This window comes from Bidens hawaiensis, unplaced genomic scaffold (assembly GCF_021521415.1).
Source record: "Bidens hawaiensis isolate Kalapana, Puna unplaced genomic scaffold, B.hawaiensis_p1.1 tig00014823_1, whole genome shotgun sequence".
Classification (NCBI taxonomy): domain Eukaryota; kingdom Viridiplantae; phylum Streptophyta; class Magnoliopsida; order Asterales; family Asteraceae; genus Bidens; species Bidens hawaiensis.
The window spans coordinates 521,122-544,839 of record NW_027492306.1 but is presented as its reverse complement, the minus strand read 5'-3'; the positions used below and the strand labels follow the sequence as shown (position 1 = coordinate 544,839).

Genomic DNA, 23,718 nt, shown 5'->3' with positions numbered 1-23,718 from the left:
AATTTTAACAGTTTCGGGTACGCTAAAAACGGAAACGGGTCCCGCGGCCAATCGGGGCGTCTAAACCGAGCCCTAATTTCACAACTTTAGTTAAATTATCAATTAACAACTATTTTCGGGTCGTGTGTGACCAAACTCATTTTTGAAACATAAAAATGGATAACCGTGCCAGGCACGCAAAACGGGAAAAATGACTAATAGTAAATCTGACTAGTGAACTCTAAACGATATCACAATCTGAGTCCGGAGAAGTGTTTCTGGGTTAACATTGACCCCAGAACGGGTACAGTACTGGGTTAACTGTGTCCCCAGATGTACCGGTTAACACGGTTAAAGTTATGTTAATAGTGATTGTATAGTAACGAACTTAGGGATCGTATTACAGATTTGGACTAGTAGCTGGAGTATTGTGTGACTTAATTGCTTACGATAAGGTGAGTTTCACGAGCCCCTTTTTCTGAATTGTTTTCAAATATTTTCCCGGGGCGGAAGCATGTTACTAATAAAATGTTTAAGTACATACTGAACGCATGGATTTGCGTGTATTTATAAATATTTGATTGTACGGGAATCGTATGGAATGGGTACATTACTGGGTTAACAGTGTCCCCAGATGTCCCTGGAAGTGTTTCTGGGTTAACATTGCCCCCGGAATGGGTACAGTACTGGGTTAACAGTGTCCCCAGATGTCTCTAGAAGTGTTTCTGGGTTAACATTGCCCCCGGAATGGGTACAGTACTGGGTTAACAGTGTCCCCAGATGTCCCTAATATATGATTATCATAATGATTTATCACTGTTTATTTAAATTAGTGAAACTCACCAACTATTCGTAGTTGACCCGTTTTCTTTACATGCTTTCTAGGTACTCCCAAACTGGAGTAAGTGCTACATGCTTGATGATGCGTGCTATTTGTGGAAGTTTAGTGATCATTTTGTATTAAATATGATAATGTAATGTTGGTAAAACTTATGTGCTATCGCCTAGACGGGAACTAAACTCGGAACAATGTAATATGATGTAAATTAATGTAGTGGTGTTTTCTTTATAAGCAATGCTATTGATATCAGATGTGTCTGTTGCATCCCGTTTACGTTTCCGCTGCGGTTATGGGGTGTTACAGGTTTTGTTGCTACATTTGTTTTTTTGTTTAGTTTGGGCGTCGTAAACCAATACCGACTGAATTCAAACTGGGATGACAAAACTTCCACAACAACGCCCGTATTTTACCCACAAAATCACCGCGCAACGCTAGGCTATCAATTGGGAACCAGTCTAAACCACGATAAGACCTATTAACAAAAAAAAGTGTATAATTTTATTTAAATAATTGAAACTAGTATGTTAGGTTCCATCATATCTCTTTATTGGTACATTAAACTTAAAACTGTCCTGTAGCCATGACATATAAATGAGTTAAAGCAGTTGTATTCATGTTTAATACTTGTATTGAACGTGTCATTTCTAACATGTTAAACACGTTATGACCCGAATTGACAACCCTACGCAACGTATGCAGGAAAGTCAGTATCATTACTGTTACGTACCATTTAAAATATTGATTTTTTTTAATTTAGTGTTAGTATTTTTAACGAACTTAACCGACTTCATATGAGTGCACCGCCCCAATCTACCTATACTTAAACAAAAATAATAATGATGATGTGTCCTAAATCCTAACCACATTTAATCATAACTTTAATCTTTATCATATTTGTTAATATTTACTCTCTTTAATCTATGTTATCCATGAGTCATGGATCCAATTGGTATGACCACTGTTGTAACTCATATGAAAAAAAGTGCTCAATGTCATTTAATACCGTTACATCTAATTTTAGTAACTTTTACTATCCCATTACATGTTTTTAATTAAAGTATCCATGGCCCAATTGGTATGTCACACTAACTTTTAGTATCCCATTACATCTAATTTTCCTATTAGATATATAAAGTTTGACATGATTTTAAAAAAAAAACATATAAACCATTGAATATCTATAATAAGTTTAAAATTAAACAGTGAATTATTAGATTAGTTAAGTAATAATTTACAAACTATTATCGTATAATAATTGGTGAACTATGTTTATAATAGATATTTTATTATGTGTATACTACAAATTCTGTTGAATAAATACAATATTTATAATTGTAATATTACAATTTGTAAAACACTATTTAACTTACATCCGTATTGATCAAAACATCTTTAATATATTTAGGTAATCACCAATATTTTATTTTATGCCTTCTTAAAACATTATTTCTATCTTAGGAAAATTTAAATATGTAGCATTTGAAGTACGTGTATGTGATAATATTAAAATTAAATCTATAAATTAAAAAGAAAATCTATAAATTATGTATGATTAAATACATTTCGGTAATTTAACAAATCTCGTGTTATACATGGATTAAAAAGTTAGTACCACAGATATATAAACAAATTCTTGTTGGGTTTGTAGGCCTTGGCCCGGTTTATTAGTTAAAGTCCAAAGGGCAGACGGGTGTAGGGTGGCCAGACCGAAGCCCGGCCCGGTTTGGATTTCTTGTTCAATAATTTATAAACCCTAGCTCAGTCTCTATTTAAATGATATGTACTTGTAATTATTTGTCACTCAATAAAAGAAATACCTAGTTGCCACCCGTGGACGTAGGTCAGTTTAGACCGAACCACGTTAAATCATCATGTTCGTTTATTGCTTTTGTGTTTGTGTTCGGTTCGTGTGTTTGTTTAAACCTAACAATTGGTATCTAGAACTTAGGTTCGGATCACACGAAGAACACGTTGAACCATCTCTTACGTCGTCGCGTCGCCGCTAGCAGTCGCTAAGGTTCCGCCATAGTAGCTTGTTGTCGCCGCAACATGGCTAGTCCGCAGCTAGGTCCGACCACCACAGGTAAGAAAAAAAAAGAAACAGATTGTCGATTAGGGGTTTACTATCCAGCCTTCGACGTGTTTTCTTTGGGTTCTATTTGGAAAGCATTTAACATATTGCATCTCACATTGGTCTTTTTTATATATTTATTTCTTTGTGGGTCATTCAAGAAGGAAAGAAGACCTTGGTTCTGTTTGAACTGCTAGGAAGAAGATGAAGGAAATAAAGAAAGTTAGGTTTTGCATAGAAAAGGTGCTTTGACTTTTTTATTTTATTTCACCTATAGTTATTTTCTTGTCATTAGGCTTTTGAACCAGATTTGGGTAAACTGGCCCAAGAAGACAAGTTTTTTGTTTTGGGCAGTATATTGTTTTTTCTTCTTTTTTTTTGCCATAAATACGCAAGCCAGTAAGTCCGGTAGGTTACTTGTGTGGGCTACTGGAAGTTTGGCTAGGAAATAAATATTTGGGTTGAGACCGTAAACAAACAATCCAAGAACAGTTGAATCATATTCTATTTTTGTTGAAGAACCGTTGTCAATTAGAAGAAGCGTTAAAGAAACCAAAACCAGTGCCAACCGCGTTTGTCAGGTTTTATCGTTTCAGTTAAAGTTTCAGTTTTTTTGATTTACAGTTTGTTATTCCGCTGCGTTTAAATAGGTTGGTTGTTTAACAGAGTTCAGTAGAACAACTGTTAAGTTCAGGCCCGTGCCATTGTTGTGTCTATCTCTGTTTTTTATCCAGGTTTTCGTTTTAGTTATTGTCATGGCAGAAGACGGAAAGGGTTCAATACAGAAGTTTGATGGACAAAAGTTTGGTTGGTGGAAGATGCAGATTGAGGCACTGCTTTGTCAGAAAGACTTGGAGGTAGTGCTTGAGAATGAAAACCAGAAAAATTGTCAGAAGCAAGTGGAAGAAGTTAGACAAGAAAGATAGGGCTTGTATTACTTTGTCGTTGTCGAAAGATGTGGCATTTAACGTCATGAAAAACCACAGCCCGTGGTATGATGGAGGAATTATCCAACATGTATGAGAAGCCTTCGGCAACGAATAAGGTCTGTTTTATCCGAGAGTTGGTGACAACTAGAATGAAAGAGGGTGGGTCAGTTACAATGCATATCAATAATATTAATTCGATCTTATCCCTCTTAGTGTCAGTCGACATTAAGTTTGATGATGAAATTCAAGGCTTGTTGTTATTATATCTTTGTCGGACAGTTGGTCGCAAACAATGACTGCGGTTTGTAGTTCGTCTACAAAAATTACCTTTGATGGGATTCGGGATCTGATTCTGGGAGAAGATTCAAGACGCAGAAGTTCAGGCGAATCATCAGGCAATATGTTAGTCACAGAAGGCAAAGGTATTGAATACTGAGGTTCTAAAGAGAAGGGACACTTTAGGGATCAGTGTCCGAATGAAAAGAAAGAAGTCAGCATTGCATAAGAATGCCTAGAGGATGAGTTTTAGTTCTTAGTGTTGAGAGTAACGTTGATGCTTGGGTGATGGATTCTGGTGCATCGTTTCATGCCACTCACTGTAGGGAAACGATGAAGAATCTAAAGTTTGGGGATTTTGGAAAGGTTCGACGTGCAAATGATGATATTCTAGAGGTTAAGGGTATGAGAGATGTTGATTTGGTAACTTCAGCCGGTACTTCATGGACTTTGAAAGATGTTAGGGTTATTCCAAGTTTGAAGAAACGTTTGATTTCAGTTGGGCAGTTGGATGACCAGGGGCACAATGTTAAGTTCGGAAATGGGCAGTGGAATGTAGTCAAAGGGAATCTCGTGGTTGCTCGTCGCAAGAAAATGGGTTCATTGTATATGGTCGATATGTCACCGAAAGGAGTGGATCCAGTTTTGGTGAAAGACAAAGTCTGGTTCACAGAATCTCGTGGGCAGAAAAAGGTTCGTTTTGCAAGTAACAAACTCAGAGCCAAAGTGAAGATTCAGGATGAACGAGCTAGGAAGGTTAAATCAGTCAGTGGACATCGTGACAGTGGGAGCACAGGTCGTGTTTCAGTTACAGTTCCAGGTCGACAGTGGAAGTAGGAAGAGGAGTCAGTCTAGGACTCGTAAAGATATTGTATATTGAGGTTGTAAAGAGAAGGGACACTTTAGGAATCAGTGTCCAAATGATAAGAATGAAAAAAAGAAGTCAACGCTGCAAAAGAATGCCCAGAGGATGAGTTTTTAGTTCTTAGTGTTGAGAGTAACGTTGATGCTTGGGTGATAGATTTTGGTGCATCGTTTCATGCCACTCACTGTAGGGAAACGATGAAGAATCTAAAGTTTGAGGATTTTGAAAAGGTTTGACGCGCGAATGATGATATTCTAGAGGTTACGGGGATGAGAGATGTTGATTTGGTAACTTCAGCCGGTACTTCTTGGACTTTGAAAGATGTTAGGGTTATTCCAATTTTGAAGAAACATTTGATTTCAGTTGGGCAGTTGGATGACCAGGGGCACGATGTCACACCCCGACCAAAGGCGGCGGAACATGACGGGATGCGTCAGATTGCCCATAAGCGCATGCCGCTATTTAAAGCGACAATATTTAACAAACTCATTTCATTTCACAACATCAAAATGTCACATAACAATATTCTTAAGACAAATATAACAAAACATAACAAAATGTAGCAAATCAAATATTGTTCATTGTTACTAATATCCTAAAGATATTTGTGACGTTTTTCTTCAAGCTCCATAATTAACCTAAATGCAAACCTGTAACATTTCATAAAATAAAGTTTATCAACACAAAGATTGGTGAGCAATTCATAAGTTTGAGCATATAAGTATATAGTAAGAAAAGCCACAAAACTTGTATACGTAACAATAAATAAAAGCAATAACTTGGATAAATAGATATCGCTAACACATTTGAGACACCTAGCTATAAGGGGATGCCAAATAGTCTAGGATTTTATAGTTATCGTTAATTGCATTACGTTAGTGACACCTTGCTATAAGGAGTTGCCAAATAGACTAGGATTTTATAGTTTCACCAACCAAAAACGATAATCACATAGGCATATAATCATAGAACACCAAATCGAGCATTTATTTAAGTAAATTATACAATAACGTTTGTGGGTTAAGATTCAAGTATAAAGCATTTAGTTTAATAAATTTGAAATGTCACCCCAAAACGAAAGATAGAAAAACGGGGTATGAAAGTACTCACGCTCAAGTAAAAAACTTGAAAGATTTTATGATTTGGAGTTTAACCGGGATAACGGGTTTAAAGAGCAAGACCTAAATGAAAGTAAAAGTCTTGAATTAGGAGGTTGTTTTAGGAAACTTTAAAATACAAGATACGAAATGTAAACAATTTAAAGTTTAAGGTTCAAAACTTAACTATTTAAGAATTTATAATAATAACCCTTTAAAAATGTAAGTTTGCTCGAAACGGGTTGAAGTATCTAACTTAATATTTACTCAACCTATATTAAGTAATAAGGTGGGTAAAAATGCAAGAATGCAAGTCCCTTTAGAATAAAGATACTAAAACGGGTCTTTAACGAGTGTTCGGGTCTTGGTAATTGGTCAAACCCAAAGTCAACTTTCCAAAATAATAAATGTTATGAGATAACTCAATAAAACTTAATAAGACTTAACCAAGTATGTAGTTCTAATGTTTTAGAACTAACAACACACGTTAAGCGAGTGTTCGGTTTTGTCGGTCCAAACTTTGTTATGAGATCAAGTTGGATCCAACATTTCTAAGTACTTAAGAAAATAATTAAAATCGGTTTGTAAACTATTTTTAAAGAAATATACAAGTTTTGATAGCTAAAAACACACTTGTGTGTCTTAAGCGAGTGAAAATCGGTTTAGTTCGGTTTGGTTCAGCTTCCATCTCACAGTAAGTTCATAGATGGTTTCCACATGTATCAAAGAACTTGTATAATAATTTACAAATGAAAATACTTAAGTTTTACAACCAAAAAGTTAACAATAAAGTCTTTTGAACAAAAGTTCGGTTTTCGGTTAGGATCTTGGTTCGGGTTAAAATCGAGGTAAGATTCTACAAACCCATAGCAATATAACTCATAAAAAAATGATTTTACAAACTTAAATGTAACATTAAACATGTTTAAACAATTATTTAACAAACATTAGTAAACAAGTTCGGTTTACGGTCTAGAGCTATTTACGGTTAAACCGAGGCTAGACTCTTAGAACCCATAACCATGGAACTTGTAAATAAACTAAAATGAACAGAAGTTAAGTATGGTTAATATTTATAAACAAGTTATATAGATATTATATATATCAAGAACACGAAGTCCTCCATGAAGTCTTGCCTTACGAGGTCCGAAACTTAACCGACTGGGATCGGAGAAGTAACTACCAAAGGTAACAAGGGGTGTATATTATATATATGTTGTTCTACCATATTCAAGTATTAATAAGACCATATGAACTAATTAGAATGAAAGATTAAACTCAGTTTGACTTTTGGAAGTCAAACCTTCAAGAACACTAAGAAAATAACCTTGAATCTTTGATGTTTGAGAGAGTTTTTGGAGTTGTAGCAGGGGAAAATGGATGGAAATGGTGGTGTATATATAGGGGAAAGATTTGGGTCAAACATGGTGTAAATATCTAGAGTTTGCATGCATTATGAATCAAAACAAAACACAAAACAACAAAATTCGAGTTTTGTTGCAGACTGCCTTTAGCGCGTCGCTAAGGTCTCTACCCTTGACCTTAGCGTCGCGCTAAGGTCACCTGGTGGAAAATTCTGACTTTCAAAATTGGCAGTTTTGGCCCCCAGAGTTAGTTTTAAGCGTTTTAAGGCCATTTTAGGGACCGAAAAGGGTGTTTTCAAGACCCAACAAATGTAAAACAATATTGTAACATAAAATCCATCATTTTGATTATATCGAAGGTTTCGGTCTACAAAACGGTTCGGTTTACATACCAAACGAATACAAATAAGACCCGAAATTGACGAATGTCACACACGATGTTAAGTTCGGGAATGGGCAGTGAAAAGTAGTCAAAGGGAATCTCGTGGTTGCTCTTGGCAAGAAAATGGGTTCATTGTATATGGTCGATATGTCACCGAAAGGAGTGGATCCAGTTTTGGTGAAAGACAAAGTCCTGTTCACAGAATCTCGTGGGTAGAACCAAGTGAAGATTCAGGATGAACGAGCTAGGAAGGTTAAATCAGTCAGAGGGCATCGTGACAGTGGGAGCACAGGTCGTGTTTCAGTTACAGTTCCAGGTCGAGAGTGGATTAAGAAAACCAGTATTCCAGTTGTAAAAGTCTCTCCAGTGGATTACTTGCCGAATATGGAGAGTGTTTGTTCTCAGGGTATCTCAGGATCTGGTAGTTTGTTTCAGTGGGATCAGGGAGGGACAGAGAACAGGTTAGGGGCAGTTTTAGTCGTGACTGACGTGTTGGAGCTCCGGGGAGCTTCAACGGGCCTTCAGGTTAATTGATGAGAAGGCGGTGGTAACTAGAAGATGTTTATATTACAGAAGTATGATCAGGAGTGCAAACAAGAGTACTCAAGGCCTTTGAGTGGGAGATTGTTGGGTTCGCAGGCCTTGTGCGGCCCGATTTATTAGTTGAAGCCCAAAGGGCTGACGGGTGTAGGGTGGCCAGACCGAAGCCCGGCCCGGTTTGGATTTCTTGTTCAAAAATTTATAAACCCTAGCTCAGTATCTATTTAAACAACGATATGTACTTGTAATTATTTGTCACTCAATAAAAGAAATACCTAGTTGCCACCCGTGGATGTAAGTTAGTTTAGACCGAACCACGTTAAATCCTCGTGTTCGTTTATTGCTTTCGTGTTTGTGCTCGGTTCGTGTGTGTGTTTAATCCTAACAATTCTAACTATCCCCAAGCAACACACCTAGGGCTGTCACTTTTACACGAAACTCGAAATCCAACCCGAGAAAACCCATACCCAAACCCAAACTAACCCGACCTGAGAAACTCGAACCCGAGAAAAGGCTAACCCGAACCCGAACCAAAGTAATTCAGGTTGGTTATTGCGTCTGAATTCTAGGTTTCGGGTCAACCCGAAAAACCCAAATAAACTTCTAGTTTTAAAACTATGTGTATTTTTAGGTAATATACACTAAGCCTTAGCCGCAAACATTATCATAATTTAGTCCAAAACAATTATTCTTATTACACCTATTATGAATCGATTGTTTATTTTTTATTAATATTTCATTTTATGACTAAAAACAACTATAATCCAACTCCTTAATCACTAGCATACTATAGACGATTATGTCGATATTGTTTATTATGGTTGAACTTTGTTGAATTTTACTTCTTTTAGGATGTTTTATCGGTTTATTTTTGTTTAGTTATTGGTGTATTTACATTACGAGTAAAGAAGAATATGTTACATATAAATTAAGCAATGTAGTTTTTTTTCCTAGGATACTCGAAACCTAATTAACTCAACCCGAAAAACCCGAACCCGAAGAAACCGTGAGAGATTTAGGCTAGGTTTCGGGTCTAGATTTAAAACTTTGAAACCCAAATAACCCGATCCAAAAAACCTGAAAAACTAACCCGAATAACACCCCTAAACACACCAAATAAAAAGCTAGCTATTATTATTTTTGAATTAATTTAGGTTTGGACACCATTGTACTTGAATTTTGTTGGAAGATACCACTTTTGATTTTGGACATTTATATGTACGAGGCTACAGCCATCTCCAGCCATCTCTTTCTTGCCAAATTGTTTTGAGCAGTCACATATTAATATTATTATATATATGGTATTATACGCATACATATACGCAACAACAGTCCTTGATATTCTCTTCAGTCAGCAACAGGCTTTTCCTCTCTCTCTAAGGATCTTGCATTAAAATAAAACATTTTACAGAGACTAAAAGCCCAGGTTTTTATATTATATGAAGATCTAACTCTTGTTTTTTCTTGATCTGGACAAAATGTCTCAGGCTAACTGGGAGGCTGATAAAATGTAAGTCTTTTTCTTCTTCTTCTTCTTCTTCTTCTTCTTCTTCTTCTTTAAATCTTGTAAAAATCCGAATTTTATTTTATTTTATATTGTAATCTTGATATTTTTGCTAGATTTGGGATGTGGGCATCTTTCATTTTTGTTGATTTTGTTCATTTTCTGAATCTTTTTGATTTTTTTTGTTCTCTTTCTTTTGCCTCTTTTTTTGTTCTAGGGTTTGTGTATCTATCTGCTTTTCTGTTTTTTTTATAAAAGTAAAATTGTTTTATGTAGTAAATTGTGTTTACTTGGTGGATTCACTATTGCTGCATTTTGAAGGAAAACAAATGGTTAAAAGAAAATGGATTTTTAATCTAGTTTTAAAATGTTTAAAAGCTGTGTGTTGATTATTCTTTTTTCTTTTTTTTTCATAAAATGTTTAATCTTTGCTCATTTGGTAAATTTGTTGTTTTTGGTTTGATTAATTAGGTTAGATGTTTATATACATGATTATTTGGTAAAGAGGGATTTGAAAGCTTCTGCTCAGGCTTTTCAAGCTGAAGGAAAAGTCTCATCTGATCCTGTTGGTAAGAATTAACTTTGCAAAGATTATTTCTCTAAAAAAGGGACATTTTTTATTTTAGTTCATATAGTTTGGATAATATAAAATGCATATAGTTTTAGGCAGTTATAAGTTTCCTTTTTTTTTTTAAAAAGAACAGTTTTTCTTTTGGTTCATATAGTTTTATAGTATATAGTTTTCGGTAGCTATAAATATTCTTTGCAAAGATGGTTTTTGAAAAGGAACAACTTTTTATTTCAGATCATATAATTTTTTATTATATAAAATGTATTTAGTGTTCGGTAGCTATAAGAATTTGTTGCAAAGTTTTTTTTTCTTTAAAAGATAGAACTTTCTTTTTAGCTCATATAGTTTTTAGATTATATAGTTTCAGGAAGAGATAAGAATTTTCTGCAAAGATTCTTTCTTAATAAAGGAACATTTTTTTAATTTTAATTTATATAGTTTTAGCTTATGTAAAATATATATAGTTTTCGCCAGCAATAAGAATTCTTTGCAAGACAGAACTTTCTTTTTTAGTTCATATAGTTTTTAGATTGTATAAATATAATAAAGTAATTTATAATTTTTTGGCAGCAATTGACGCCCCGGGTGGCTTTCTGTTCGAATGGTGGTCCGTGTTTTGGGATATTTTTATTGCAAGGACTAATGAGAAGCACTCAGAAGTTGCAGCTTCCTATATTGAAGTCGGTTTAATTTCTCATACTTTTATTATCACAACATGCACTACTTGTTTTAACACACTCTGTTTCCTTAATTCTAGACACAATTGATCAAAGCAAGGGAACAACAACAGCAGCAGCAACAACAACCTCAACAACCACCTAATCCACAACAGCAGCAGCAGCAGATGCAAATGCAACAACTCATGTTGCAACGTCAGGCTCAACAAGCACAACACCAGCAGCAGCAACAGCAGCAACAGCAAGCACAACATCAGCAGCAGCAGCAGCAACAGCAGAGGAGAGATGGGGCCCACTTACTCAATGGAACTTCAAATGGGCTTGTTGGAAATGAGCCTCTAATGAGATAAAATCCTGGGACTGCTAATGCCATGGCTACTAAGATGTATGAGGAGAATTTGAAAGTGCCACTTTCAAGGGACGCACTAGATGATGCAGCCATCAAGGTACATCTTTTTTTCATTTTTTTTATATCTTTTGGTTTTATGTTTAGGGCAAATCTAATAAAAAACCAACATACTTTCTGGTTTTTTTTGTAACAAAAGTCCATCAACAATTTTTTATACATCAAAGTCCTACATATTAAATTTGACCAAAAGTATGAATTTATTCTACACAACTTGAAACCTGTACATCCGGTTGTTTTGCTTACGTGTTTATCTTTCTCGTACGTGGGTTATATTTTTTCCCCGGTTGTTTGTTAAAACAATCTGAACATACTGGTTCAAGTTCTTTAAAAAAATCAGTTCAAATTTAACATGTAGAGGGACTTTAATGTGCAAAAATTGTTAAGAGTGACTTTTGTAAGAAAGCATATTAGCTTGTTATGATGTTTGTCCTTTTATGTTTTTTTTGTGCGGTCAAATGGTTGACTTCAGTTGCGAGAAAAATCTGATTCTTGCTTTCTTTTTTCTATTGTTCAGCAAAGATATGGGGAGAATGTTGGCCAACTTTTGGACCCAAAACATGCATCCATTTTGAAATCTGCTGCAGCTGGGCAACCTTCAGGGTAATGTTGTGTTCTATTGTTTTAAAATAAAGAAAAACATTCAAAAAAGACTTAATGTTTGTATTTTACAGACAAGTGTTGCATGGTACATCTGGCAGTATGTCTCCTCAAGTTCAAGGTCGGCACCAGCAACTTCCAGGATCTGCATCGGTGAGTATTATATAATTACATTACATATAAGCACAAGGATTGACAATAATTCCTCAAGTGTCTGTGAGATTTGTTATCTCATTTTTGCATTAATTTTTATGAAATAGGAGATGAAGACAGATATGAATCCAATACTGAATCCTCGAGCTGCGGGACCTGAAGGGTCATTGATTGGAGTTCCTGGTAATGTTGGTTTAGTCCATTAAACCGTGTCTGTAACGCGTCGTTTTGTTGTGTACTTGATTTTTGTGTTTCCATGGATTACAAAAAAAACAACCCAATTGAAAAATATTGAACCTTTGGACCCAATTACACACAATTTTTTTCAATTTTGATTTATATTTTTTTATTATTTTTCTAAGAAAACAAATATGTTTGGGAGTTATGGGCTCTCAAACAGAATCACAAGTTGGTTTGCATTACAAAAAGCTGTATACTAATTATAGAAAATGAAAGTGTTTCCGTATGGTGATTTGTCTATAAATTGATTTAATTAAGTGTACTTTCACAGGATCAAATCAAGGAGGTAACAATTTGACATTGAAAGGATGGCCTCTCACAGTGAGTTCATGAATGAATTTTACACTTTTAAGTGTAAATTTAACATGATTCAAAAAGTTTGGTACTTTGGTTATTTTCTAACTTTTACGAAATCTTGAATTGGGTTGAACAGGGTTTGGATCAGCTGCGGTCTGGTCTACTACAGCAGCAGAAGTCATACATGCAGGGTTCCCAGCCGCTACATCAGCTGCAAATGCTCACACCACAGCATCAGCACCAATTTTTATTAGCTCAACAGAACATGACATCACAGTCTGCTAATGATAAAAGCAGAAGGCTTAGAATGCTTCTTAATAACCGAAGCATGAGTATGGGTAAAGAAGGTCTTTCTAATTCTGTTGGTGATGTTCCAAATCTTGGTTCATCTATGCCTGTTATTCCTCGTGGTGATCCAGATATGTTACTCAAGGTACATTTTTTTTTCATATTAATAGTGTTTTATCATTTGACAAGTTATGATATTAATAGTTTTTTTTTTTCATATTAATAGTGTTTTCTCATTTATCATGCTTATAAAGAGTTATATGTTTTGTAGCTTTGTAAGCAAACTGAACTACCTTTTTTGTAGTTAAAAATGGCTCAGCTGCAGCAGCAGCAACAGCAGCAGCAGCAAAATAATAATCCACAGCAGCAGCCACATCTTCAGCACTCACTTTCTGCCCCGTTAATTCAAAATTCAAATCTCAATATCCAGCAAGACAAAATATTGGGAACAAGTAGTGTAACTGCAGATGGGAGCATGTCAAACTCCTTTAGAGGAAACGACCAGGTCAATTTCTGTCCCTTTTTAGGGGTGTTCATTGACTCAAATTCGGGTTATTCGAATTTGAAAATACTAAAACAAAATTCGAGTTAAGTTTGTCTAAAATTCGAATAATCGGATTCAAATAAGTGTTCCCGATACTCATCTATTCGAACAAACCGAATTAGGGAAAAAATATTAAAAAAAATTCCAAAATTATTAAATTATATTTCCAAAATTACTATAGAAGGGAGGAGGGTAGAGGACGACCTAAATAGACGTGGGATGAGAGGATTAAGCATGATTTGATAGACTTAAACCTTTCCGAGGACATGGTTGAGGATAGGAATTCGTGGAGAAGTATAATTAAAGTTAAGGATTTTTAGGGAGAACGGAATTACTTAGGGCTTCTATTTACCTTATTTTGGTAACATATATGGTATTAGTATTAGTATTAGTATTATTCTTCCCATATATATAGTATTAGTATATTCTTTCCATATATTATTATTATTATTATTTTCATTACTATTATTATTATTATTATTATTATTATTATTACTGTTGAACTTTGATTTCCTTTGTATTGCTTCATACATATGTACTTTAGAGCTGAAGGTCTCTCTGGAAGCCACCTCTTTATCCCTTTGGATAGAGGTACGGTGTGCCTACATCCCACCCTCCCCAGACCCTACCTATAGCTTTGCTGTTGGTGGGTCTTCACTGGGTATGATTGATTGATTGATTGATTTCTAAACTAATATATAACTCATACTTACTTCAATTGGTATCTGGATTTAGAAGGTTTTAACCTCAAACTAGTTGCAACATCAACAACATAACAAAAATAAGTCAAAATGTCCAGAAACATAAAGGATAAACAATAGCTGCCAAAAGGACTCATATTCGGGTTATTTGTTAACCGTAAAATAAGTAATGTAAAGAACTGGCTCATATTTTTCAGCCCAAAAAAAAATTGAAACCCAATGTATATATATAAATAAAAAACAAAAGTACATACATAAATCTTATTTGGGTTATTTGAATCGAATCGTATTGTGATATGATTCGCATTCGAATAATACTTTTGAATCAAATCCGGATTTGACACGAACACCTCGAAATTTGAATTTGGTTTGAATCAAATTTCGGGTTATTCGAGCCTGCATCGGATAATGAGCTTTAGGGTGGTGTTTGGCATGCATCCACCCCCCCCCCCCCCAAGGATCTAAAAGAAGAGAAGAAATAAAACATATATTATTTTAAAAAACAGAATGGACGAAAGAGAAAGCAGCCAGTGTCATCTTCCGGACCGGCCAACAGTTCAGGAACGGGGAACACCGCGGGACCCTCACCAAGTTCAGCACCATCAACACCATCAACTCACACACCTGGTGATGTCATTGCACTTCCACATAATGCCACTTCTTCCAAGCCTCTAATGATGTTTGGGAACGAGGGTCCCACAACTCTCACTTCCCCATCAAATCAATTGGTGAGTGTCAAGTGATTCAAAAGCGGTTTAGTTTTTTGTTTTTCTCTTATTGGTGAATATGATATTCTGCAGTGGGATGACAAAGACCATTGTGCAGGCTGATATGGATCATTTTGTTGAGGACGGATCACTTGATGATAACGTGGAGTCTTTTTTAGATGATAATGATCCCAGAGATGCAGTTGGTCGTTGTATGGATGTAAGCAAAGGTGAGTCAGACTTCTAAAAATATACCCCTGCTTCAAATATGTCACTTGTGTAGGTTGCAAAATGCATTAAGTCGGGCCGGGTTGACTAGCTAGTACGTTTTGCATAATTTTGTTTCTATTTCTGATGTCCAAAACCACCTGTTCTTCAAACTTGTTGTGGTGTAAGCTCATGAGCTGCTTGAGGCCGGCTTGCTAAAAACTCGAATCGAGCTAAGCTCGAGCGTTTATGAGGCTCATTTAATAAACAAGCTTCACATGTCAAGCTCGAGCCAGCTTGCGTACCTTTTATTTATATAATTTTAATGTAATACATTAAATATATACTTATGTAATATGATATTTTTGTATTCTATATAAAATTAGAGTGGAATTGCACTTTCGTTTTTTATGTTTCAATCAAATTCCAGGCTCCTTCAACTAATGTACTTATGTGTGCCGTCCTTTACATTTTACTTTTTCAATCAGGCCTGCCCTTTTGCCCAAACTCACATGCCAAGCATGTGAGAGTAACATCAAAATTTTGCTTCACCCTTTTCATCAGACAGCAAGTTAGTTAAGAGACCTCTCTGACTGTTAGGTATTAAATAGTAGAGGGACTAAAGTCTTCACCCTTTCTCTCTATCGATCATACACTTGATTACCAAATTGATACGTAACAACTAACAAATGGTATTAGAGCTTCCGATCCTCGGAAGTTCTTGATTTCATACCCTAATTCACCGTTATCGGTTTAATTCTTCGTTCTTTTTTCGTTTCAATTTCTCGAAATTCATCACTCGTTTGATCAATTTCGTTCCTGAAACACCGAATTCTTGTTTGATTTCAATCCAGTTGATCATCGTTCGATCAGTTCCCCAATTCCTGCAACTAGTGACTCGTAATCAGTCGATAGGACTTGCTCGGCGTTAACTAAATTGGAATAAAAAATGTATTCCCAATTTGAAACACTCATGCAAGCCATTCAATCTTTGATAGATAATCAACCTAATTAAAATCGTGATGGCCCGAGCAACAATTTCACTCAGATTTATGAAACTGGTGCTCAGAGATTGATTCAACTATGGCAGTTTTTAATCGGTTGTCAAATATTGAATTGCCTAAATTCAATGGGACAAGCATTGAATGTTGGTTATGCAGAGTTGAGTATTTCATTTCGGTTACTAAATTAAAGTATGCAACCACGGTATTTGATAACATGCTTAGAAGGGGTGGGAATGAGATTCAAGAATTACTGGATGGTGACGCTTTATTGCAAGTATTCGTTCCTACGGGAATTGGTGTTAGATATCTTCATTACAAAAACAACTCACCGGCTGGGGTTGTAATCTGGAATATAAAGGTGGTGAGATTTTGGAGTTCAAAATTGTTTTACAATTGTAGGCAAAAACAAAGTCTGGGAAGTCGGATTAATCACTATTGAACCAACATCACATTTATGTTTAGAAGCCAATAATAAGGTTGATTTGAACCAAAAGATGCTAGAAATTTGGGATGGTTTTAAGCCATCAACACATCATGTTTTGGTTCTGATTATTGATCGTACAACATTTTAGTCTAAGTTGGAACGATTGCCATAAATGGAAGCATAGTTGCATAAATCGCTCAGACCCACGATTTTCGAATTCGTACGTTGTGTACCCAATCGCAATTCGCCGGCGTTCCGGTCGCCGGAGAATTCGCGAACCAATTATCCGGTACGGTTCGATCCATAAAACCCTAATTCGCGAACCAATTGACGCTGGTCCGTCGCTCTAATTGATTATGAATTCGCGATTATACTCAATTGAAATCGGGACAGTGGATTTATTTGGGCGGGATTCCAGATTTGGCTCCCATGACCAAAACCCTAAAACGATAGTGAAGAGTCGCTGCTTTTTTTGCAGTTTTTTTTTCATAAAACTTCATTTTTCACCCTCAAGTTTATATTTTTATTAAATATAACCCTATATTTTACTACTCAAATTTATATTTTACAATATAGTATAGCTATTTCATAAAATTACATTTAAATATCTGTGTATATAAATAATAAGGCGAAAATTATATTTTTAAATAACTAACTTTAATTTTTTGAAATATATATAACTTATATATTAATTTTTTTAATTCCCTCGAACCGCACTTCTTGGTACATCGTACCGGTTCGTACCAAAATGAACCTACCCCCCTCCGTACCGAATTCGTCTAGCCTAGCGAACCGCGTACCCGTTATGTGACTATGAATGGAAGTAATAGTTCAAAACGAAGCATATAATCATTTTATGGTTATGGCAGAATTTGTTTGTAAGTTTGAAACCATATATGTTTACAAATGAAGTCATCTATTTGTTGCGAATTCAAGGGCTGCAGGTGGGTTCATACCCATTCTTTGGTTAGACAAAATTATAGTGTGGGTGTCGGATTCTTTGCTTTTGTTTTCATCAGCTAATGATATTTCTAGAGCTGCAAGTTTTAAACTCAAAGATGCATATGATATAGATGAGAATAATGATCGGAAATGTGTTGATTACAAAGACAACACAAATAGGTTTCAAGCTCAATGGGTTGTCTTTAAAGTTGACACTTGAGAAATGGTGAACTTCAAAATTGAAAAAACACGAGCATGCCATTGTGATTAGGTTTATCCATTCACAAAGTCAGTAGGAGCAGCCAGTAGATGCAGAAAAGTTGGTGTTATGGGTGATGATTGTGTGGTTTCTAGTGATCATAAAGTGCAAGAACTTCAAACAAAACTGCAATTAAATGCAATAATAACAAAAATGGTTGTCGAGCTTATAGCATTTCTTTTATTTACCCAGAAAGCAAATGTAAAGGTCAGAACAGAAGCAAATGACAGTCTTAGACAGCATGTCTCTATGCCACCTTAGTTCAGTTTTATTTTTCCTGCAAAGGTGGAACCTGTAGGAAGGTTGAAGAAGGCACTTGGTAACATGAAGGAATTTCATCCAGATGATGTTGCAAAAGATTTTGCACAGTTTGAATTTGATAGTTTTGATGAGCATTTTTTTCCCTTATTCAGATTTGAGGACAAAAATCTTATGAGGGTGGAGTAATGTTAGGTATTAAATAGTAAAGGGACTAAAGTGTAAATGTCCAATAGTTTAGGGTTATCATTGTAAGAGGTTAATGTACATGAACAGGAGCATGAATGAGAAAGGGTATCAATAATTTCAGGCTAAAGTGTACTTCTCTATCAATTATACACTTGATTACCAAATTGATATGTAACACTGACGACCAATCGATCCAACAAACAAATTTATATCCATCTACATACACGAGCATCTTCCAACTTTCCATTTTAATTTGGGTAAATTTTGATAACTTTTGTCAATGATTTATTTGAAAATTATAATAATAACAACGATGAAGACACATTTAGCTTTGATAATACAAGAATTCTGTATTCTAATCAAAACTCAAGAGATATATTTTCATTCACCATTGTGAAAACTGCCTGACTGTGGCGATTAGATAAAGAGTCGGATCCGGCGGTGGAACTGACGAGATATATATTCTGCAAAATGATACGTGGCGCGCCATAGCTTCTTTGGTGCTGATTAGCCTCTTGCTCCTCACGATCTCGAATTTCCCCACCTTTTTGCATAATCCTCAGACCGTTTTCGAAGATTTCTTTCGCGAATCCTTTGTATGTATTCCGGTGTGCACTCTTCTCTCAATCCATCAGATACTCCTTCGACGGCCGATCAATCGAACAAACCATCAGGTACTTGGTGTCTGATGAAAAGGGTAAAGCGAAATTTGCCATGTTACCCTCACATCCTTGGCTTGTGATTAAACTTAACGAGAAAAGTTAACTTTAGTTAGGGCAAAAGGATGGAGCCTGATTAAAAAGTAAAACATAGAGGACGATGCCTGTAAATACGTTAGTTAAAGGACGGAACCTGAAATTGGATCGAAACATATAGGACGAAAGGTGCAATTCACTCATAAAATTATGATAATAACAGTTAAGTAAGATATTTTAAGTTATATACAAAAGTTGCAATTATAGATATATAAAAGTACAGTAATAAAATAAGCCAAGCTTGAGCCCGAGCTCTCTTATGTTTTATGATCTCGGGCTTGGCCTGGCTTGTTTACACCCCCTATCATAATTAATCATTTGAATTTCTGACTGTTTTCTTTGTATTGGTAAGAGTTCACATTTACCGAGGTGAATTCGGTTCGGGCTAGTGCAAGCAAGGTAGTCTGTTGCCACTTTTCATCGGATGGTAAACTTCTAGCCACTGGTGGTCATGATAAGAAGGTAAAGATTCAAAGTTTGTGTTACACTGCATTCTCAAGAATATATAATTAATTACACTGTCTTTTTGTTATGCAGGCTGTATTGTGGTACACAGATTCTCTAAAGCCGAAAACCACCCTCGAAGAACATTCATCATTGATCACGGACGTGCGTTTCAGCCCGGGCATGCCTCGCCTTGCCACGTCATCTTTTGATAAAACCGTCCGTGTTTGGGATGCTGATAATGTGTGTTACTGTTAGCTATTAACGCACCTTCTCCCATTACTTTTTCATTGACTGCTTTTTACTTATATGTTCTAAAACTGCAGCCTGGCTTTTCACTGCGCACGTTCATTGGGCATTCTGCCTCTGTGATGTCATTGGACTTCCATCCCATCAAAGATGACCTCATCTGCTCGTGTGACGGGGACGGGGAGATAAGGTACTGGAGCGTAAATAATGGTAGTTATGCACGTGTATTCAAGGTATGTAACTTTACCACCTGCTATATAATCACTCGATAAATTTGTTTTTTTGTTAATTTTGTTTTCTAAATTACATAAAATATAGGATTGTAATCGTGTGAGAACCTTTTGGGAATCGAGAACCATTTTGGACCACTCAAAAAACCCCTCTAATTATAAAAAAAGGCAAAAATGTTTATCTAGCGTCCTTCGTTCAACAAAAAAAAGGAAAAAAAAACTCGGTTTAGCCTTTGGGTTTAGTTTAGCTTTTAGGGTTAGGTTTTTTTGGGGGGTTTAGGTTTTATTTTATTACTATATATTTTTTAGAAAAAGGTGTGTGTGTTTGTTTTTTTTTTTTTTTTTTTTTTTGGGGGGGGGGGTTAGGTTTTTGGTTGAAAGGAAATTGGGATTCTTACCCTATATGTATGTATGTTAATTTATATCGTTAAATCAGGGTGGGATGGCTCAAGTGAGATTCCAGCCTCGCCATGGAAGATATCTTGCAGCAGCTGCAGAAAACATTGTGTCAATACTAGATGCGGAGACGCAAGCGTGCAGGCATTCATTGCAGGTATAGTATTTACTTGTATTTTGTTTATACATTTTTTGTAACATTATTGATGAATTTGGCAGGGGCATACCAAACCGATTCATTCGATTTGCTGGGACCCGAAAGGGGAGTATTTGGCGTCTGTAAGCGAGGACTCGGTGAGGGTTTGGTCTCTTCTGCCTGGAAATGAAGGAGAGTGTATACATGATCTTAGTTGTAATGGAAATAAGTTCCATTCTTGTGTTTTTCATCCTAGTTACGCTTCGTTATTGGTCATTGGTTGTTACCAGGTTAGCTTTCGGCTGCTTCTTATCAGTAAACTCTACACATTTGTTTTAGTTTGAAGATATACACTAAAAAAAGAAGTAAACAGATCTTTTAAATCTTTATGCTATCGAGGGGTGACACGAACACAACCCTAACCCGAGCACACTTAAAATGTTTAATCCAAATAAACCCGTTTTAACACATTTATTAAAACATGTCAAACAAGTTGCAGGTTTGGTGGGTAATAATCAAGTTGTATACAACATGCTAATGGTGTTGGTGGGTTGTAAACAAATGGGATTTACGATTCAGTGGACTGGCCTGTTTAATTAGAAGGTGGGTGGGCCGATTTGTTTAACAAAAAGTGTTAAAAAGGTCAACCCCAACACGACCCAAACCAGATTATTTTCGTGTCACATTTAGGTCGTTTCGGAAATCGCCACTCCTACTATCGAGTGGGTTGTCAATTCCTAGCACGACGCATAAATGATTAGGTTATGGGTTGTCATATTTAACCTAGTTAATGAACTAGTTGAGTTGGAGTTGCACTAAAGTTAAGGCCGACTCATCGAATATACTTTTAAAGTTCAACCTACCAACCTATTTACTGGCTTATTACAACCCATATACCCATTTGACCCACTCAGATATATGTGTTACATGGGTTAGTTTGTTTGTGTATGATTTCTTTGACACGAATAAATATACGAATTGTGTTTGGATTTATCAATTTGAATCCACCAACTTGACATTGTGAGTGTAGAAAATAGTGAAACCTTCACATAAAAGTAACTTGTTTTTGCTAATCTTCATGCCTTTTGTTTTCGAATCTTATTTCTACACATTCACAGTTTTGTAGTTTTTATTATTTCAAGTGCTAACTTACCAACTGATTATTTGTGTTCATGGATGGATGCATGCAGTCTCTTGAGCTATGGAACATGTCCGAGAACAAGACGATGACACTGTCAGCACATGAAGGGCTAATCGCTGGTTTGGCCTTGTCTACAGTTACGGGTTTGGTAGCCTCCGCCAGCCATGATAAGATCGTAAAACTTTGGAAGTGAATGTACGTGGACCCCATGTGCTTGGATGATAATGATGTATTTTGTGACATTTCATGTATTTTAGATGTAAACAGACAATTAATCTAACCAGTACAACTGTTGTAGCTTGTATTGTTCTTCAAAAGCACTATGTGCAACTGAATGGGTCTTTGTTAGAGTGTTTTCTTATTACTGGTTAACTAGCAGTATTACCCGTGCGGTTAAGCTGTTATAGTTGTTTGTTCGCATTATAAGATGTTTTTAACATTTATATGAACTGCAGCATGCTAAGTTTACTAGCAAAAAGTGTTCGAAGTTAACATACAAAAGATTAACTCTAAATTAGTTCTTTCAAAAATTAGATGCAACGCTATATAAACATCTATAGGAAGGGCTGAAAGTTCTTTGTTGATTGTTTCAAAATGAAAATGTTTGTTAACTAGTGTTTTATCTGGCGTGTTGCACTGTGGCTGGTCTGTAAAACATAGGAGGTGGTCAAACTCAAGTGTTGTAAGTTCTGTTGGGGCAGTAAGTTGAAATGAATTCGGTCAGTTTTGGTTACGTGTGTTATTGTACCATAAATAAAACAAAAAATTAGATGGACTAGTGGGGTGGCGTCTCCTGGTAACTCAAGCGTTGGTAAAATATGCCCGATGTTAATCTCGGACGTGGCAGTGAGTCTATGCAAATTGACCAGTTTTCGTCACGTTCATTACGATACCGAAATTAAAAAAATCGGCATTCAATTGGTTTTTGCTAAGTTCGTGACGATACTTGAATTAAAACAAAACGCGGTGAATCTACGCGAATTCGGTGTGTTTCCATCGCGCTCGTTACGGTATTAGAACTAAAATAAAAAAATTTGGTTGGTTTTCGTTACATTCGTCATTTTCGGTTTAACTTGAACTACAAATAAAAAGCCATTTAGTGGCATACAAAAAGTGTCACAAGAAACCAAAGAAGTGCCACTAAAGAACCTTGTTGGAATGAGTGGCACACAAAAAAAGTGCCACTAGAAGCGCTGCCACTAAAGCCTTTTAGTGGCACTTTTCTCGTCTGCCACACAAACTTTTCGACTTTTAGTGGCACTTATTTTCGTATGCCATTAAAAATATTTTGGACTTTTAGTGGCATTTTTTTATATGCCATAAAATATTTTAGACTTTCAGTGGCGTTTTTATCCGTATGCCATTAAATTTTTTTGGACTTTCAGTGACATTTTTTTCATATGCCATAAAAACATTTTGGACTTTCACTGGCATTTTTATCCGTATGCCATTAAAATTTTTTTGGACCTTTAGTGGCATTTGTTTCCATATGCCACTAATAACATTTTGGACTTTCAATGGCATTTTTATCCGTCTACCAACATAAAATTAAAAAAAAAATTGTCATAGAAATTATAATATCTTTACCACAACTAAAAGTTCAACCACATTCTAAACACACACCAATCGCATTACATATGCATATTATATGTCTAATAACTCTCAAGTCAAGTCAAATATCAATCATATAAAAACTAAAAACTTCACCACACTTGTTAACCTCTTTCACCATCTTCAATCTTTATGCAAGATACCTAATAAGAAAAATAAAAACTTTTCAATATATAAATAATATGGACACTAACTTGTGTAGCATACTTAGTTATTAATCTAAAATCGATAATAACCTATTAAAATCAACAATCTCAACGCTTGTGAAAAAACTAAACTAGCCCGAGCCTAAAAATAAGCTCGATAAATAAACGAGCCCAAGTTTCATTGTCGAGCTCGAGCCGGTTAACGAGTCAAATATTTTTATTATCTATATATATATATATATATATATATATATATGGGATGGATCCTGCGAGAAGTGATATTACAGCGAGAAGT

The 23,718-nt window shown here is 35.6% G+C and overlaps 1 pseudogene across 1 annotated transcript; it reads left to right on the top strand.

Moving 5' to 3' along the window:
- Positions 1-9,585: 9,585 nt before the first annotated feature.
- Positions 9,586-22,015, top strand: LOC143547725 (transcriptional corepressor LEUNIG-like; annotated as a pseudogene). Its single transcript, XR_013137826.1, has 18 exons — positions 9,586-9,854; positions 10,320-10,417; positions 10,990-11,099; positions 11,177-11,542; positions 12,020-12,105; positions 12,177-12,255; positions 12,363-12,438; positions 12,767-12,816; positions 12,929-13,225; positions 13,385-13,585; positions 14,832-15,053; positions 15,151-15,262; positions 19,423-19,532; positions 19,608-19,757; positions 19,841-19,996; positions 20,430-20,546; positions 20,609-20,815; positions 21,716-22,015. The product of XR_013137826.1 is annotated as a transcriptional corepressor LEUNIG-like (transcript).
- The last annotated feature ends 1,703 nt before the right edge of the window (positions 22,016-23,718 follow it).